General features: G+C 37.6%; 1 non-coding gene across 1 annotated transcript; it reads left to right on the forward strand.

The window, feature by feature from the left end:
• The first annotated feature begins 9,572 nt into the window (after positions 1-9,572).
• LOC118757749 (U6 spliceosomal RNA) lies at positions 9,573-9,679 on the forward strand. The gene has a single exon (XR_004995356.2). It is a non-coding gene; the product is annotated as a U6 spliceosomal RNA (small nuclear RNA).
• Positions 9,680-19,970: the final 10,291 nt, after the last annotated feature.

Below are 19,970 nucleotides of genomic sequence, written 5' to 3' on the forward strand. Positions count from 1 at the left end.
GTGTGATGTGTCTGCCTTCCTTAAGTCATTTTGTAATGAAAAAGCCAGGGCACATGGAGAGGTTTGTCCTGTCTCTGAGTCAGGCCAGTCTGGATCCCAACATATAACGGACTGGATCCAGCAGCCCTTAGTCTTCCCAGCTGAGCACCCTGACACTGCAAACACAGATGGGTTCACCCTGTGCCCTGACTGAATTTCTGGCCCTAGAATCTGTGAGCATAAGATATCTATTGCATTACTCAACTAAATTTCAGCATAGTTGTTGGGCAGCAAACATAATGAAGATGTGCCTATTTGTTACTGAGCTCTAAAAAATACACGAGGCCAAGTTCTAAATATTGTGAGGAAAACAAAGCTGAAATTCATGTGCTCCCTGAATACACATCTACAAAGAGAAAGATGAGTGCTATTATTTCTGAGTCTGAAAGGAAAAAAAAAGGAGGTTGTTCTTTCAAGGTAGGCCTTAAAAATGAAAACTGCAACAGTAATATGTTAAAAGAATCCCAAGTAAGTAGATGATCATGTTCCATCAGAAGGAACAATTTGAGAAAGCTGCATAGAGTTAAAAAAACAAAAGGCACATGGTACAGCATATTCAGAGTGGCTCAGCAACGGAAGACATGGTAAGGCAGTAAGTTTAGACTTTATTCTAAATGTACGGGAATCCTCAAAGACGTGCACCCTTCAAAGCTCATTTCTGAGGGTATTATAAGATAGATTATAAGTACAGAAAAAGGTGGCAGAAAAAAATAACGAATACTTTTTGTGTGTACCCTGCATGATACCAAATAAAGCATCGGTCATAGGAGTAGAGGAAGTAGGAATGTCCAACTCGTGTTTTTAGCGGAAAGAGAAGTGATTCATCAAAGACAAAAACAAGAAATAGTTGACAATACTATGATCAGAAATACTATTTTCAAGGGCAGGTGTTAGGCTGCCAGATGAGAGGCCAAGTGAGACAGCCACATTCCACAGCAGAGTGCCTGGGTTGGATGCTTGGCTGTGGCTCTTGACTCCAGCTTCCTGCTAATTCAGACCATGGAAGGCTGTTGCAGGAATCTAGAATGCCAGCGGGCAATCGGTAGCTCGCTTACTCGCTCTCTCAAATACATAAAATTTTAAAATAAGATTTTAAGTACATTCCATATATTTTAAAATCGAAGCAGCTTGTGCAAAGAAATCCAGCTGTGCTGACTTGCAGCATGAAGCACATTAGAGATTCCTTACTTGAGTTGCCTTAAGCCTCTACGGTGCATGTTCACTGGGTTTCTGTGTTCCTTTTATACTCGTTTCTAGTTATAACACTTGGGAATGTATCTATTTTTTATTTTCTATCTATTCACACCCTTCAAATATACTTAAGTATCACTTAAATCATCTTTTTAAAGTGTCTTGGCTAAAATACCATTTTTATCATCCCCTGTCTCCATTCCAATAACTCTGTAACAATAAGTGTAAAACTTGAAGCAGTCTCTTCCTGAATGTCATTGTTTCAGTACAGAAACCCATTTGCCGCATCTTGTAATTCTTGCATATTTCTCTTTATACCCTCATACAGTGTGCTGCATCCGATTATTGTGTAGTTAAATCCTTAGAGATTAATTTGCTTACTTCAATAAGATTATAATACAAAAAATAAAATTTAAAATGATGAAAATGAAAGGACAAAATAAATGAATAGATAAGAATAAGAGAACATATTGATTCACTCAACAAATGTTATTCAGCACTATTAGCCAAGTAGTTACTGTTCTATGTGTGAGAGTGAGACAGGGAACAAATTTTGTGGAGAGAGAATAGAATTCACTCTGGGGAAAAAGAAAACTTTGACATAAAATTTTATGCTTTAGGGCCTGAAATGATGGTTCAGTAGTTAAATCCTTGCTCTGCATGTGCCGGAATCCCCTATGAGCACTGGTTCATGACCTGGCTGCTCCACTTCCCATCCAGCTCCCTGCCTGTGGCCTGGGAAAGTGGTAAAGAATGGCCCACGTCCTTGGGACCCTGTACCCACATAAGAGACCTAGAAGAGCTCATGGCTTCCAGATTTGGATGGTCTCAGCTCCAGCCGTTGCACTATTTAGGGAGTGAACCAGCAGACGGGACCCCTTTCTGCCTCTCTCTCCTTCTCTCTGTAAATCTGCTTTTCCAATAAAAATAAATAAATCTTTAAAAAATTTATGCTAGAAATTTTTGTCACAGAAATGCAGCAAATAATCACAAGAATATGTGTTTAATCATGTGTGTAGATACAAATACAATCACAAACACACCAGAGTCCCATAAGAGTTTCATGGAAACAAATACGAAAAACTATGTTCAGTTTTCAAAATTTTTGCATCAGAAAGTCTCATTCTCCCCAAACTGTTTGGAGTACTATTTTTCCCTGAGCCAATGGGGGCTTTATTTTGCCCCCACTTTATTTCAACACAAATAATCCAGCAAGAGAGTCATATCCATCTGAGGGGAAAACTGAGGAAGTGATTTGTGTTGCTTGGGAATTCAACCGACAAAGCAGAGGTGGCAGTTGGGCCTAGACTGCCAGCAAAGCAAGAGAAGATGACACCAAAGATGCCACAGTGCATGGCACAGAGGGAGAGGCCTGCTTGCAGCCCCTTAAGCTCTCACTGGCAGGGTGACATACAGGCCTCCTGAGCCCGCGTCTGTCCCTCATGTCTGCAGCTTCCTCATTAGGCTACCAGCATCCAGATTCAGAACCTAGACCAGATGTGATCCATGATGGTCATGCATGAGGGAAAGGGGCAAGAGTCACCTCAGGAGACTGAAGGCCCATGGCCCACAGAGGGGCAAGAGTCACCTCAGGAGACTGAAGGCCCATGGCCCACAGAGGGGCAAGAGTCACCTCAGAAGACCGAAGGTCCATGGCCCACAGATGGGGCAAGTCACCTCAGGAGACTGAAGGCCCATGGCCCACAGAGGGGCAAGAGTCACCTCAGAAGACTGAAGGCCCATGGCCCACAGAGGGGCAAGAGTCACCTCAGAAGACTGAAGGCCCATGGCCCACAGAGGGACAAGAGTTACCTCAGGAGACCAAAGGTCTATGGCCCACAGATGGGGCAAGTCACCTCAGGAGACTTAAGGCCCATGGCCCACAGAGGGGCAAGAGTCACCTCAGAAGATCAAAGGCCCATGGCCCACAGAGGGGCAAGAGTCACCTCAGGAGACTGAAGGCCCATGGCCCACAGAGGGGCAAGAGAAACCTCAGAAGACCGAAGGTCCATGGCCCACAGAGGGGCAAGAGTCACCTCAGAAGACTGAAGGCCCATGGCCCACAGAGGGGCAAGAGAAACCTCAGAAGATCAAAGGCCCATGGCCCACAGAGGGGCAAGAGTCACCTCAGAAGACTGAAGGCCCATGGCCCACAGAGGGACAAGAGTTACCTCAGGAGACTGAAGGCCCATGGCCCACAAAAGGGGCAAGAGTCACCTCAGAAGATCAAAGGCCCATGGCCCACAGAATTAAACCCAGGAAGTTCTGCAAGTGATTACTGTTACAGAGGTGGGCAGGTTGGAATCACTTGGGCTCACATATATGCATATATATATATATATATATATATATATATATATATATAGAGAGAGAGAGAGAGAGAGAGAGAGAGAGAGAGTGTACCTTATCTGTAATAAGCTTTAAAAAAAACAAAATTGGAAGGACCAATTTCTATTACCATCAAAATGAATGATTAAAGAAAATATTTATATAACAGAATATTAAGCCAGAAAAGTTATATCCTGTCTTTTTCAGCAAAATGACATAGCCAGATGACATTATGTTAAATGAAATAAGCCAGATATATACATATAAAGACAAACAATGAATGTCCTGTTTCATAAGTGGAAGCTTTAAAAAGTCAATCTTATTGTAAAATAATGATTCCTAGAGATTGAGACTGTTAGAGAGAGGAAGGAATGAAGAACAGTTGGACAATACACATCTAAACAAAGTTAGAGAGAAGCAATAAGTCCTGGTATTATACATCACAGTGGGGAGACAACTCTTCATAATAAACTATTAGTACATTTTCTCAACAAGTAAAAACAAGCCCAAAGATATCAAATAAAAAGTAATGATAGGGAAAGAGGACAAGTACCCCAATTTTATGTTGCACATTGTACACATGCACTGAATTATCATACTGTACCCCATAAATACTTATAATTACTATGTGTTAATAATTTTTGACTAAAATTTTTGACATGGGCATGAGAATGACCATTAGTTTGTCTTTACATATAGTATACTTAAGTCAAATTATCACACTATACCTTGAAATATGCACAATTAAAACAATTATAAAAAGAAGAATGTAAACAACAATTTTATCCATAATAGATTATCCATTCTATAAATGACAGTACTACATTCTACTGATATTTTAGGTGGCCCCAAAATACGATATTGAAGAATAACTCTTTGATCTATGTGACAGTTTATGAAGCAGGACACCTGTCCTGTCTAAATAACTTTTTCCTTTGGAATGCTACTATCAACAGAGAAATCTTTCCAGAAGGAATACACTTCTGACACCAGTTAGTATTTTTTAAAAAGAGGTATCCCCATTTCAAAGAAAACTGGTGTTCTTTGTAAAATTTTAGTTATTGCTTATTTTCATTTTATTTGAGAGATTCTCTATCTGCTGTTTCATTCACTAAATGCACACATGGCCAGCACTGGGCTAGCTAAAGCCAGGAACCAGAAACTCAATGTAGGTCTTTCACATTGGACACAGGGACCAGGCTGGAGCCATCAGCAGCTTCTTCTTAGGGCATACATTAGCAAGAAAGTGGAGTTGGAAGCAGAGCCAGAACTCTAACTTAGGCACTCCAATGTGGGATATGGGCATTCTAAGTGTCATCCTAACAACTGGGTCAGACATCCACCAAAAACTTGGCCTTAAGGAAATAGAAACCAGCAGACAAATTAAAATATAGTTTTCCACTTGCTGTGTAAGTTAAAATTCACATTGGAAAATTATCTATCACTTTAAGAAAAATTTTCAGGGGCACAGACCCTTAGAGAAACCAGGGTGGAGTTAATCAGATGAGGAATGAACCTATAATAATAACTAAATACATGAATGCAGAGAATTTCAAAGCAAAGATTAGGAAAATTTCACAAACTTTTAAAAGCAGCATTTTACTCTTTTTTTTTTTGACAATATCTTCTATTACAAAATCTAGATTTTTTTTTAGTGGAATGTAAATTTTGTTTGGTTGTCTTGAGGATAACATGACTCCAAAACAGAGCCGTCTTTGATTTTTGTTCATTAGGCTTTTGTTGGTTGCATTATCAAAATGTGTTCGCATGTCTTTCTTGATTATGCGAAGCATATGATGAGTAAATTTCTCTCAACGGTTCATAACACAAGGGAACAACACTAGAGGGGGAAGTCAATGTCGATACATGGAAGAGATGCAAGACAGAAACCTACGTGCAGAGGAAATGAGTGGACTGGATGATGTACATTTGTGAATTTTTTTAAAGCCTTATTTATTTTTATTTGAAAGGCACATTTACAGAGAGAAGGAGAGGCCGGGAAGGAGGATTGGAGGAGGGAGCAAGAGAGAGTGGCCTCCACCCACTGGTTGAAACAGCTGGATCTGAATTGATCTGGAGTTGGCAGCCAGAAGCTTCTTTGGGGTCTCCCACATGGTGCAGTGGCCCGAAGACTTGAGTCACCTTTGAACCATCTTTCCCAGGCCACAGACAGAGAGTTAGAGAGTGGAGCAGCCAGGACTATAATTGGAAGCAATATGGGATGCCAGTGCTGCAGGTAAAGAATTAACCTGCTAAACCAGCCCCGAAATATGAATGGTTTTTAAGGTTGCCTAATATCAGATATTTTCATAAGTCAATGTTATCTTTCATATGAGAGCTAATGGAAGTCATTCGCTGCAATAACATCAACACTGTAATCCTTGTGATGTTATAAAGTCTACAGAAGCAGAGGTTAGCTGCTACTCCTCTTCTACCATACAGGAGTAAACTATGGTGCCAGCAGCAGCATACCCAGACAGAAAACTATGGCCTTATCTGAATGTGTGGCAAGAGGAATGTGTATTTATTTATATGCTGAAGTTAAGATGAAAAGGCTGAATTATGCATTTTTAATTTATATTCAACTATTAACTAAAGAGATTGATTTATCTGGATCACTTAGAAGATATCTTGCTTAATGGATGAGGTTATTGGGATTACTGTAGGAAAATAAGAACAGTCGCCAACCATCTAAAGGGGAGAATTTTCCAATAAACATGTCTGCCAAATCTTTGAGTGTTTTGCTACAGGAGGCTCACTCATTGACTCCACAATGCTAAGTGATTCTGAAGTGACCAGTCTGAAGACAATATGAAGGATTCCTGAAAGAGTTCCTGTCTATTGAGAGCATTCATCATCAAGAAGGCTTCTGTGCCTTGAAACCTTCCCAGATGAGATCCATCAGCCATGGGGAGTCAAGTAAATGCTCCAATCCCTTATGCACCTTGGGATACACAGACCAACACCAGCAACACTGATAATGACCCCAATGAGCACCTGAATCACCAACATTTTAGCACAAGTTGCATTGACTTGATGGCATGGCTGGGGTTAGGGAAGAAAAGGTTAGATTTCAGGATCCACAGAATGTGGGTACAGAAACATTGAAAAAGAAAAGAAACTGCAGCATGGTTGTTAAACCATCTTACTTGGATTTGTCTTGATAAGGTAGCACTTTTAGAATTTCAAAGTCACTCAAAAAAACTAAGCCTCCATTAACTTTCATTGAATGTTTACTCTCTATGGGATATCATCCTAAAATCATCATATGATCCCATTAATCCTCAAAGTAATCCTAAAAGTGACATTTTTATCCTCATTTTCAGAGGTTGACTGTGAAACTTTCAGATGCACTGAATACATTCTATCCAGTTGATACAAACAAGAATACAACCAACCTATAAACAAAGATCAATTCATGATTTTGCTTTGAAGAAATACCAAATGAATCCCTTGGCATAGCTGAAGTGCTCAGGACTGTGGAGCTTCCATCATTGATCAAATAAACAGTGTAAAACAAACTGGTGGCTCTACCTCTAACCATTTTTGTCAATGGGTTCATTGACTTACTGATAATCATCTGAAATAACTGATGCAATTAATTAAAAAAAGAAGGCGTTGAAGTGATTTAAACTAAGTCACATGGCTATTATGAGGTCAAAATGTAAACAGTTATGATTTTCTGATGCAATCTTCTATTTGCCTTTGACATAAAGGGTGTATCTTTTACTCCTATTAGAAGTTGGGGTGCAGTTCATTATCCTTCAAGTTATGAAAGCGTGTTTCAAGACACACAGGACCATATGGAATGGGCATAGATAAAGAAATGACAGGTCAAATAAATAAAAGGAATGATGAGACAATTTCAGGAATGCCAATCTGCTTGGAAAGCCCCTGGTTTTAGTAAGAGTGAATTGAGAATCTATTCTGTAGTAGCAGCTTTGAAGATGAAAACTGGATTGTAAAAGTCTCTTACATTTCAACTAAATACTCAACGTATATAAAACGGGATACTTGCAGGAGTTTAATAGGATTAAACCAAGGATCACACCAAAATGACAGCTCCACTTAAAGGATGAATTGTAAAGTCACAAAAGTTACAGAGGGAGGTCAAGTCGCATATGAGTTTATTGCTAAAGAATTGATAAAGTGACATTTTCCAATAAAGGGAGATGAGGATCTTTTTGAAAAAATAAAATCACAACTGTATCCCCATCTTCCATCTTAGAAAGAGGACAGTAGCACCATGAGAAAGCTTTTAAAAAGCACAAAATATTTTACATTGTATAAGAGCTCTCAAAATATTCTTGTTCAAATTCAAATATACAGCTTTGTATTAGGAAAAACACCACCTTCATTTTAGCCTGTTATCTGGGTTACTTGCTAATTAGTTCCATGTGCCTAAATTAATACTATCTTTAATATTATCTAATTAGTATGTACACAAATGAAGCAGAAGATTTTGTTTTCATGTCTGAAACACAGGGAGAGACTGCAAAAAAAAAATGTTACTAACTCCTGACACATTTTGGTACATTTATGTCTGAAGATTACATTATTACCTATGATCTTACTAGTTTTTGAGATCCTGAGGAAAATTTTGCACAATTTATCTTTTAAAAATATATTTGTTTCAGGGTCTGGCACAATAGCCTAGTGGCTAACTTCTCACCTTGCATACACTGGGGTCCCATATGGGTGCTGGTTTGTGTCCTGACTGCTCCATTTCCCTTCCAGCTCCCTGCTTGTGGCCTGGGAAAGCATTTGAGGACAACCCAAAGCCTTAGGACCCTATACCCACATAGGAGACCTAGAAGAAGCTCCTGGCTCCTTGCTTCAGATTGCTTCAGCTTCAACTGTTGCAGCCACGTCAGGAGTGAACCAATGGATGGAAGATCTTTATCTATCTCCTTCTCTCAGTAAATCTGATTTTCCAATAAAAGTAAATACATATGGATATTTGTTTGAGGGGCCACTGTGGTGGCATACCACAGTAATCTTCCACCTGCAGCACTGGCATCCCATATGAGTGCCAGTCCACATCTCAGCTGCTCCTCTTCCAATCCAGCTCCCTGTCTATGGCTGGGAAAACAAAGATGGATCGAACAGATCCTTGGGCCCCTGGACCAATGTCCCATTTAATCCTAATGAACACAATTTCCATTAGGTGGCTTATTTCTTTTGAAAGGTAAATCATAACTCTAGATGAATTCAAAGAATCCTCTTGCTTGCTTATCTTGTCCTATTTAAATACTACCTGGCAAACATTCCCTATGTGTATACATTCTCCTTTGGTTTTAAGCTATGCAAAACCAATACTGCAACAATTTTGTATATCCTCTATTTTCCTAACTCCCATTGTATATTCTTAAGAAAATGGGATGGCTTGTTATTTCTGCTAGGTGGGAGCCTGGGGGCCTGTAGAGAGATTTCACAGAGAAAAGAACTCAGGAACAAGAGCAGGGAAGAGAGCCAAGGGAAGCTGGTTATCTAAGGAGGACCTCTGCATGGGTTCACAGATCCCGGGTGATGATTCTGCCACGTATGCCAGATCTTTAAAGCCAAGTTGACCATCTTCACCAATGATAACCAGTAGTCAATGCAGAGACGATGGGGAGCTGAGAGGAAGCTAGTGGCTTCAAGATTCTGGTGAAAATACCAATAGCAAATCTATAGCAAACAGAGTGATTGTATCAAACGTGGCTTTTAAAGTTCATTGAAACAGTATGGTTGGGAACAAAATCATCTCATCCTCAAGAAAAAGATGTGCAGAACCAAGCATACAGAAAAGCAGATAATATAAAAAACAGATTGGTGAGCACTGAAAATCATAGAATTTACTGAGAACAGATACAAGACAGGGTGTAAGAGTCTCTATTATTGAACACACTGTCTTGGAATGCCTCTCCCTTCATATAATTGTTTTTACATTCCTATGATCCTTATAAAATTAATGTATCATGTCTCCACTATTATCCTTATGAAATGGTCTGAGCTAATATCCTTACAAAGGAATGCTCATTTCGGCAGCACATACACTAAAACTGGAAGAACACAGAGAGGATTAACATGGCCCCTGTGCAACGATGGCATGCAAATTCATGCAATATTCCGTATTTTTAAAACAGAGGAGGTGAGGGGACCAACAAGGAGGGTGGAATGGGAAATTCCTGAGCCTATGCAACTTTATTTAATTTTTTCAAATGAAGTAATAAGACAGGGTTTTTTCCCTCAGTTGCTCTCAGTTTCCAAATATTTCTCCTAGATTGTTGTATGTATTGTGGGCCCTTGAAAATAACCCAGCTGCTGCTTTTTAGGTTCAATCGGGGACAGGGGAAGCAATAAATGTCCATGCCAAAGAAAATGCTCTACTTGACTCAGGTGGATATACTTTGTGACTATTGCATCCTTAATGTGTGATGGGAAGGGAAGGCCTTTAAGGGCAGTTTCACCCTATTTGCTGACATCAGGACCACCATTTCATGTTAAACTCTGCCTCTCTGGACAAACTAAGCTGGATATATGACGTTGACAACATCCTGGAACCTCAGTGTCCTCATTTACTAACATAGGTAAGTGACCTCTAAGCTTCCTTTTAGTTCTCATATTTGGACACTCTAGGAGCAGTGTTTGATGCATGGAGTATATAAAAACATGTTTCAAGGTCAAAGTGCATAGTCATATATTCCAACACTCAGATCCACTACCCCAACAGGGTCTCCTCTTTATCCCCCCACTTCCTCCTGTCTCCAGTAATGGCTGTTTCACCATCAGTGATGCGAACTTTCTCCAATATTCTCTCAGCAAAACATTATAAGTTGGCTGTCATAACTATTTTCTCATTCATAACAAGTATTTTTTTAAAGGCAAGTAAATTGAGAATGTGATTCACTCTTAGGAGATTAGCAGAAAACAGAAAAAAACCATTTAAAATGGAAATGTTATGGACTTTATAAAAATGAAGAGGGAGAATGAAAATCAAATTAATATGTTCAGATTGAATCAGTTACTCTTATTCATGTTCAAATAGTCGATAAAATGTTTGTGTTGTGTCCAAGAACAGCAGGTATCTTTTGGAGCAAAAAAAATATCACTACAAGAGGATGGGTGGTAACAATTCATATTTTCAAAAATGTCAAAATGCACCTTTGATCATTGGTATCAAAAAGAACACCTGATCTTTATATTCTATCTTTTATTCCCTTAGATTCACTATACTTTTGATGATTAGAAAAAAAAACCTGAAGGTAATGATTAGTTACAGCCACAATCTGAAAGCAGTCAATAGCACAAAAAAAAAGCTCTTTAAGAATATTTTTGAAACATTTTTTAACTAAAAAGTCATTTTTTGTCAGAATATACAAAATGCATAGGCTTGAACAGAAAATACAAAGGAAAATTTGGGGGCTACATACACAGGAAGGACTAACTTCTATGAATCCTTCCTGGTGCTGGTATTTTTTAGCAGGGTGTCTCATCCTCTAACATGGGCGGCAGAGTGTGAAGTCCCTTCGAGAGCCCATGCAATCTCACGTACAGCTCAGCCAACTGGCATAAACCATCAGCAACCTTCTCAACCTTGGAATCCTCTCCCCTCTTCTGCCTCCCTCCTCTCTACTGAGCCTCCATAATGAATCCTCAGGAGGTGGTCTTCAGGCCCGGAGCACAATGTAACAAGGAGTAGACACATAATCATTCATTTATGCTAACTTCAATAAACTAAGGGAGAGTTAATAAAATGTTAGTGGGCGGTGGGTGTTTCCATAAGATATCAGTATTTAAACTAGCAGGTCACACAGGCAGAACAATTCAAGAGACTGGAAAAAGAGACACAATCTTTTCAGGCATGGGAAGTCAAAAGCAAAGGAATTGCTACAGAAAAGACAAGAATTTATGTACGGTTGCTTCTGTCATCTGACATCATCATTTTAGCCTTTTATCAAATGGCATGGATGGTCTGTTATTGTACATGCTTTTCTCAAAATAGCCATTAGAGTTGAAGTTCATACTAACTTTTACTGAATATTCAATCTGAGAATTGTTGACTCCTCTGCTGAAAGAGCTGGACAGGAATTATTACAGGATTGCTTACTTTTCATTTTAAAATGAAAATGCGTACTGGGAGAACTCCCATTTCCTTACAAACAGTGGTTGAATCAATCCCTAGAGAGTAACCTCATTTTCTTAGTACTCTATCCATACTGTTTGTTTTCAAGAAGAATATTGCAAAATATTGTTTCTACAACATAGGTATATTTATCGACACCACCCTAGCCAGGATTCATTCATAATTGACATAATTGGTCATCTTTTTAAAAAGAATTATTCCCAAGAAGCTTTATTAAACATTTATGTTGAAAAAAGACTTCTCTTATCCTTATTCAAATTCTTTTAACTCCATGAATTAAACATTCAAACACAAGCAATGGAACCAACATATATCTGCTCTTTAATTTAAATAGCCCTAATTACGACATTGACAAAAATTAATAAGCGCTATATTGAAATATTATAGTTAAAGAAAGCATGTAAAAATTAAAATTACATCTATAAAAGGACATTGATTGCTCTCCCTATTCATCATATATAATGAGTCTTTCAGTGATCTTTTTATTAAATCTGTCAAAAGTGAAAGTCATAATAACACCAATAGAAAAAAAAAAACCAAGAAATTTGTAAGCTAATGGACATGTCTGCATGGACAACTCTCCAAAGAGTATGGTATTTTAAATATTGCATCGAATATAAGAAATAATTACATCAGTAAGTTCAATTACACATGAAAACATAGATAGAATTAGATGAGTATAATAAAATTCCTTATTTGGAATTTTTTTCAGATTTGAAAGTTGGAAAACACAGGGAATCTTCCCACTGCTTCTAAGTTACCGGGAGAGAATGTTTTGGCCAAGAATTCATTTATGTTCTTCCTTCGTTATTAAACTCTATTTATCCTATCCCACCCAACCATGCAGAATTTCACTCACTAACGCCTTCGTATAAGTCATTTGAATTGAATGTCAACTATTCACAAAAACATGAGAGACCAGCAGGATGGTTTTGCAAGCTAATCATCCACCTGTGTGTTGGCAAAGTGAGTGCTGATTCGTGTCCCAGCTGCTCAACTTCTGGTCTAACTCCCTGCTCATGGTCTGGAAAGGCAGCGGATGGACAATCTCTCCTGTAATTCTGACTTTCAAGTCATAAGTAAATAAATCATATAAGTCATAAATAAATAAATAATATATATAAATCACACATATCGCAATCATATATATATATAAAACATTAAAAATAAATTCACATTAAAGACTCCACATTGAATTGGCGAGCAAGAGATTAGTCTTGGTTTTAACAGACTTCTAATGGAAAGAGCAATATTCTAAATTAATTTATTTGGCACCATTCAGATTGTAGTATGTTGACAGACTATTAGTTCAGAAGCAAGATTAAATTGATAGATTAAAGACTTTTACATTATTATAACAAAAATCAATCTTAAAATATTGTTTTTTCTTTGTACTGACAAAATGGACTGAGCTAAAAAGATGATCATGAAATATATAGAAAAATAAAGTCCCTGGTTTCAGTTCCTATTGGAATTAAAATCTGATTACTAGATCTGTTCTTGGGGACAAGTGTACATGCTTTTCAGCGAATAATAAGTTATTTATTTTATTTACAATGATCTAAAATCATTTTATCCTGATAATTTAAACTAAGAACAGGTGAATCCCAACAATTCAATTATATGACTCAAATGTTAGGATCAGATATTTTATTTATACTTGCTTTCACTGCGATGGCAGGATTTGTCTATCCAATGCACTGCAAAAGGAAGTCCCTTGGTTTGTTTATTTCTCTTAGGTGATGAAATCTAGTGTAAGTATTTGGCTATGGAGTTTAACATGGTTGCATTTCATACCAGACTGCTTGCATTTGAGTTCTAGTTCTCCTCCCTATTCCAACTTCCTGCTGGAGGCAAAAGTTGATGGCTCAAGAGGCTCGGTTCCTGTTACTAAGAAGTAAATCTGAATTGAGTTTCCCATGTTGGTCTAAATCATCCCTGGCTACTGTAGGGACTTGGGAGGTATTTGGGGAGTACACATGAGAAGGTTATTAATTTATTCATATTCATTCTCTCTCTGCACTAACCCCTACCCTCTTTGCCTTTCAAATCAACAAAAAAGTTGTAAGTCCTTTTTCCATAAGAAGTATTTTCCATTTTCTCAAAAGGTTTACTGCAAATATTTAAAAATCAAGTTTTAGGAAGATTTAAAACACATTTGAATAAATGTACAACTTCACTGAAGATAGCAGAAAGGAAAAAAATATTAAGCCAAGCAGAAATCTCTAGTGAAATTACCAAAGAAATGTAGCATACCAATGCAGGTGAAAATGAGAAAATAAATATTATAACTTCAATTAAAAATAGAGTATTTAATGGACTGTAAAGGGAGGTGGGAATTAACCAGCTGATAGATTTTAAACTGCTGAGCTAATTCCATAATATCTGTTTGCCTTACCATAATTTAGAGTCTACAACTGTCTGGAGGTCACCTTTGAGGAAGCAGAGAAAATCAATACATTTCACTATAAGGTAAGTAGTGTCGTTTACCTCCGATTAAAAGGGCCTTCATGAGTCAAGAGGAAAACACGCACAAAACAACTAAGACCAGCAGTAGATTTTCAGGTTTGTGGACAGATATTTCTTACAGATCTTCCTCATTGTCAAGACCTCTCTGACAGTCTGATGTACTGTAGGGGTGACCATAGTAGGGATTCTGGTTAGGGTATTAACATTTGGGTGGGATTTCTGGGAGGACAATCGGTCTTTTAAACTGTAGGACTATAGACCAGCAATATGGCAAAATGTGGCACAATGGGTTAATCTATGACCTGTGATGCCAGAATTCAATGAAAGCATTGGGTCATGTCCTGGCTTCTCAAGTTCTGATCCAGATGCCTGGAAAAGCATCAGTGTATGGCCCAAGTGCCTTGGCCCTTGACCTCCAAGGGGGAGTCCTGGATGGAGCTGCTATCTTTGGCACGGCCAAGCCTTGGTCTATTGTGGGCATTTGGGGAGTGAAACAGCAGTGAAAGATTCTCTATGTCTTTCTTTTCTCCATCTTTAATTCTGCCTTAAAAATCAATAAAAATGTCTTTTAAATGAAAATAAAAGTAAAGTCTAGCACTAGAAAACCCCAGAGCAGTTCTGCCCTATGAAGTTGTGTATCTAAGAAGAAACTTAACAGATACATTAATATAGCCCCCCAAACGGGTAAAACATGAAACTAGTGAAATTAATCTAATTTCTTGTGAAATTTTGATTACCTCATAACCCAACATTAGAAATCCTGAATTATCATTCCTCAACATTTTGGATAAGATTTAGTGGAGCACCGAATTACCCCGTGTTGTGGTGCAGCGGTTTAAAGCATCACTTCCAGTACTTGCATTCCTATGGGAACCATGGCTGGAGTGCTTGCTGTTTGTTCTGCTTCTACTCCAGCTCGCAGCTGATGTCACTAGGAAAGCAGCAAAAGGTGGTCCAAGAACTTCCCTGCCTCCCCTGTTGGAGACCCGGATTTAGATCCTGGCTCCTGGCTTCAGCCTGGAACAGCCTAACATATTCTCCTCCCTCCCTCTCTCTGTCCCGCCCTCTTTTTTAAAGATTTACTTATTTGAAACACAACTACAGCAAGACAGGAGAGATAGAGATGAGATCTTTCATCTGCTAGTTCACTCTTTCTCCCTTTTTCACTCTCTATCCCCTTCAAACAAAAAAGAAAAAAAACATAAAGGTCTAATTTTTAAACTTGAAATTTAAGACAATGATATCCCTTTGGATTTTCCTGCTGACATGCCTTAAGCCATATAAACAAGAAGGCATTATTTTGCTGTCTTTCAAACTAAACTCAAATTCGCGTACACAGATATTAGTGTAGATAGGGAATAGAGACATTTATGTTATTAAAGTGTGTGCATGTGATTTTTTGGGAAAAAATTAATGATGAAATATTTTAAGAGATATTTTATTTATTTAAAAAGCACATTCACAGAGAAAGGGAGAGATAAAATGAGAGATGGAGATCTTCCATCTCTTTTTTACTCAAGCAACAATGACAAAAGTTGGGCTAGACTGAAGTAAAGAGCCAGAAACTTCTTTCAAACCTCCTACTTGGGTATAAGGGCTCAAACACTTGAGCCCTTCCCAGTTACATTAGCATAGTTGGACTGTAAATGGAGAAGCAGAGTCTCAAACTAGAGCCTTTTACAGGATGGTGGGCATTGTAACTTGTAGCCTCATTTATTACACCACAACTCTGGCCTCTACCATCAAAGTTTTTCAATAGTTTAACCAAATATTTTTATAGGTGATAATTATATGTATATTTGGCCATAAACATACTCAATTAATAGTGCTTTTATAAATGTGCATACCTCATTCCAAGTATGACATCAACAAGGAAATCAGACCACACCAAGAGAGAAGAAATACAAAGGACGATTCCTTGCTCAGGATTAGCTGGAAGTCTGGGGATGCTTTCCTTTCCACATGTGACACATAAAGTCTCTATTAGCATTGTTCAGCAATATGAGGTATGCCTACGCAGCAATCCTCCTTGTGACATCACACCTCTCTTTAGAGCAAAAGTGTTGGTCATAGTTTTAAAACACCAGTGTATTCTTGGGGAAGACAAAATAATTAGTACCATGCTCTTAAATGGTCAAGTGCCAATCATACCATGTTGGACATGCAAACCTAAGTCTAGCAGATATCATAAACTTGAGTTTCTTAAACTAAATCTATAGAAGCACAAAGCTTCCTAAGTGGAAAACAATTCGTAAACCTCATCTCCCTCTTGCTGAAAATGGTTACAAAGCAACTAGACTCTATGGGTGATAATGGTGTGTAGGAAGTAGTTGTAACCAATTTTTAAAATAAACCACATGAGATTAAGAAACTAGTTTCATCACAGCAAATAATAACTTCAGTGAAATGACTGACCACTTTGCTTACTTAAAATATAAAGAGACAAGAAAAGTTAAAGACAAAGTGAACAAAACTGATCTGCATTTATTTCACAAAAGATTGATCTTTCAAACATGTAAGCAGCATCTGAAAAATAGAAAAGAAGGGATAGGTTTGGCACAGTGCTTAAATGCAGATCAAACTCCCCAATTTCACACTGAAATGGCAGGATGACATTCTCCTTTCTTTCTTTCTCTTCTCCACTTGACATCCCTGCTAAAGTGGGAGAGCAGGAACGAGTTCCTGATTCCTGACTTCAACCTGATTTCATCTCATCTCTTCTCTTTCTCTCCCTCTCTCCCTCCCTACCTCTTCCCACTCTCTCCAAACCTTCCATCTCTCCCTTCCACTCTGCAATAAATATAAACAAATAATAATCTTTTTAAACAATAAGAGCAAGGAGAAGTTTCATATTTTACAGAAAAGCTGGACAGTTCAAATGAACAAACACTAATGCCTCTCAATCATATGAAAAGATACACAACTTTACTCATGGAGAAAGAAATCCAAATTAACACTTTGCTAGAATAGCATTTCTCACCTATGAGAATGGCAAAGTTCCAGAAGCTTGACAACATACTCTGTGATAAAGTTGTGGGAAAACAGACTTCTCATACATTACTGATGGGAATGCAAATGCTAGAACTCTTGAGGATAGAATTTTGGCATTACCTTGACAAAATTACATATTCATTTACTATTTGATGAAACACATTATATTTATAGGAATCTATCCCAAAGATACAGTGACAACATATTAAAAAGACATATAAAGAAGGCTATTAGTTGAAGTAAGCAAATAAATAGGAGACTAGCATATAGTATACCATGCACCTGTAGAAAGAAATTAAGACCATGATTCTAGAAACAACAATGGGATCTCCTGTAAGATACATTACTAAGTGAAAAACCAATCAAGATGGAAAGGGTGTATTTAATATGGTACTACCTTGACAACATGCATTTTCTTTTATCTCAAGAAAAAGCAATGAAAGGTAAAATAAGTATCCTTAAACGGCAGGAGGGGAGAGGATGGAGGACACACTGATGGAAGAAAGACTTCCGTGCATATATTTGATTTAGTAGCTTTCAATTTTGGACTGACATACAGATTTTATATATTTTGTCTACCAAAACTTCAAAAATCATTTCTAAAAATTAAAAGTGGCATGAAATGATCTTATGTATCTAGGTTTCAGCATGACTGCAAAGATAGGAGTGGTTCCAAATAATGTCAAAATAGTAACTTTTCTTCATATCCCTTGGTAAAATATAAAGAATAGAATGTAAATAATGTTTAAAAGAACCATACAGGGCCCGGTGCCGTGGCCCAGGAGCAAAAGTCCTCGCCTTGAACGTGTCAGGATCCCATATGGGCGCCGGTTCTAATCCCGGCAGCCCTGCTTCCCATCCAGCTCCCTGCTTGTGGCCTGGGAAAGCAGTTCAGGATGGCCCAAAGCCTTTGGACCCTGCACCCGTGTGGGAGACCCAGAAGAGCTCCTGGCTTTGGATCAGTGCAGCACCAGCCATTGCAGTCACTTGGGAAGTGAATCATCAGATGGAAGATATTTCTCTCTGTCTCTCCTCCCCTCTATGTATTTTTCTGACTTTCCATTAAAAATAAATAAATCTTAAAAAGATCATTGTTACAAAAAGATTTCTTTAAAAAACCATACATCTCTTAGTAACTGTATTTTTTATGATAGTGTTGTTATTGTTATAAAATGCATAGTGTCAAGAAAATGAGTAACTTGGTCATTAATACAATTTTCATTACAACTGAACAACCATGTGATACAAGATTGCCAAACTAGGATTGAAAATATGTGATTTGGAAGAATCAATGTGAACTCATATAGTTTACCTAAAAATTCAAAAATGCACTCCAAGCATTGTACCCTTTGTGCACGGACAAGCCTTTGCAAAAATGAGTTACCTAAAACACGAATAATAATTAAAAGACCTCATGACTGAGCCCAGCCCTGTCTTTTATAATCTGGGACTTTAAGCAAGTTACTTTCACTTTATGGACATTACTACAGAAAAATAAATAATTACAATCTAGAAAACTTGCTTGAAAGACTTCAATAAAATAGTACAGAATAAATTAAGCACTTCTTTTGATGTATGGCAAACAGTATTCATACTGATGATATATAGAGCACTTTCAATAATTTTTTGAATAATTTTTCGAATCATTACTGAGAGCAAAGGCTTTCAATAATAATTTGAAAATATTTAAATACATTTTATATGATATTTCATGTTCTGCTTTTTTTTCAGTTAACCCCAGGGCAATAAAATTTAACCATGCTATTAATCATACTTCATAATCTCCTCTATTAATAAAAGAACAATATTGACAGGTGACTATGGACACGGAGTTCATTTCCTGAAGGAGAGACATTGCTCATGCATTTTCATAAGCAATATTTCTTGGGTAGTAGGTGGTGTCCTGTTCATTATTTTGTCAAATTTTTTTAGGGCTTCTAATGCCTAGCCATAGGCAAATGACATTAATTTAATGTCACTTAATTCTGCTAAATGCAGTGTATCTTTCCTATGTATAGTTTTGTGCATTGAAAAAGCTTTTGCGTACTTGAACATTATTGTCCATCAAGAAATGAATTTGATTTTTTTGGCTATTTTATTTTGTTTTTTAACAACAAGGACAGATATGCTGCTGAGTGACAGTTAAATTTGTTGAAGGTATTAAATTGCTAATGCTAATGCATTTTACAATCTTCTGAACTGATTTAATATATTAGACTGCCACTCAAAGTTATAATAAACAATACTGCACTCTTGGTGAGAAATCATTCTGTCAGATTTGGAGGCTTTCAAAAATGCCCACCTATGTTCAGAGTTTACAAACACATTCTTATTTCTCAGTGGGCTGCCCTGCAAACCAATGACATAAATACTTCAATTTGCATCTCTTGTCTCCAGGTTTGGAACTATCGTGGAGCTGTAATAAACACCTGGCAGGAAATCTTCAAGGCTGAAGAAAACAGTTCTCCACATAGGGAGGTAAGGATGCTATTTCACATAAGGGAATCATGATTAAAAAATATTATCAGCCAACTTCATGTGCTTGTCACAACTTTACATGCGTTTCTCAAGTTTAAAAGATGCATAATATGCACACACAAGCCAAAAAACCCACTATTAACCGCGGAAGCCTTGGATTAGATATAACTGAGATAAAGGGGAAATATAATTTCCTCAAAGACAAATTTTAGTTATCAAGAGGAAGTGTATAATCCTGCTTAGTTCAAGAACAGTGGTAATAATATGCAAATAAGACTGTATTTTAAAATCTTGAAAGTGTTTTATAGATGCTACTTCATTTGATTTCTTACAATGACTCTGGAAA

This window comes from Ochotona princeps, chromosome 16 (assembly GCF_030435755.1).
Source record: "Ochotona princeps isolate mOchPri1 chromosome 16, mOchPri1.hap1, whole genome shotgun sequence".
NCBI classification, from domain to species: Eukaryota; Metazoa; Chordata; class Mammalia; order Lagomorpha; family Ochotonidae; genus Ochotona; species Ochotona princeps.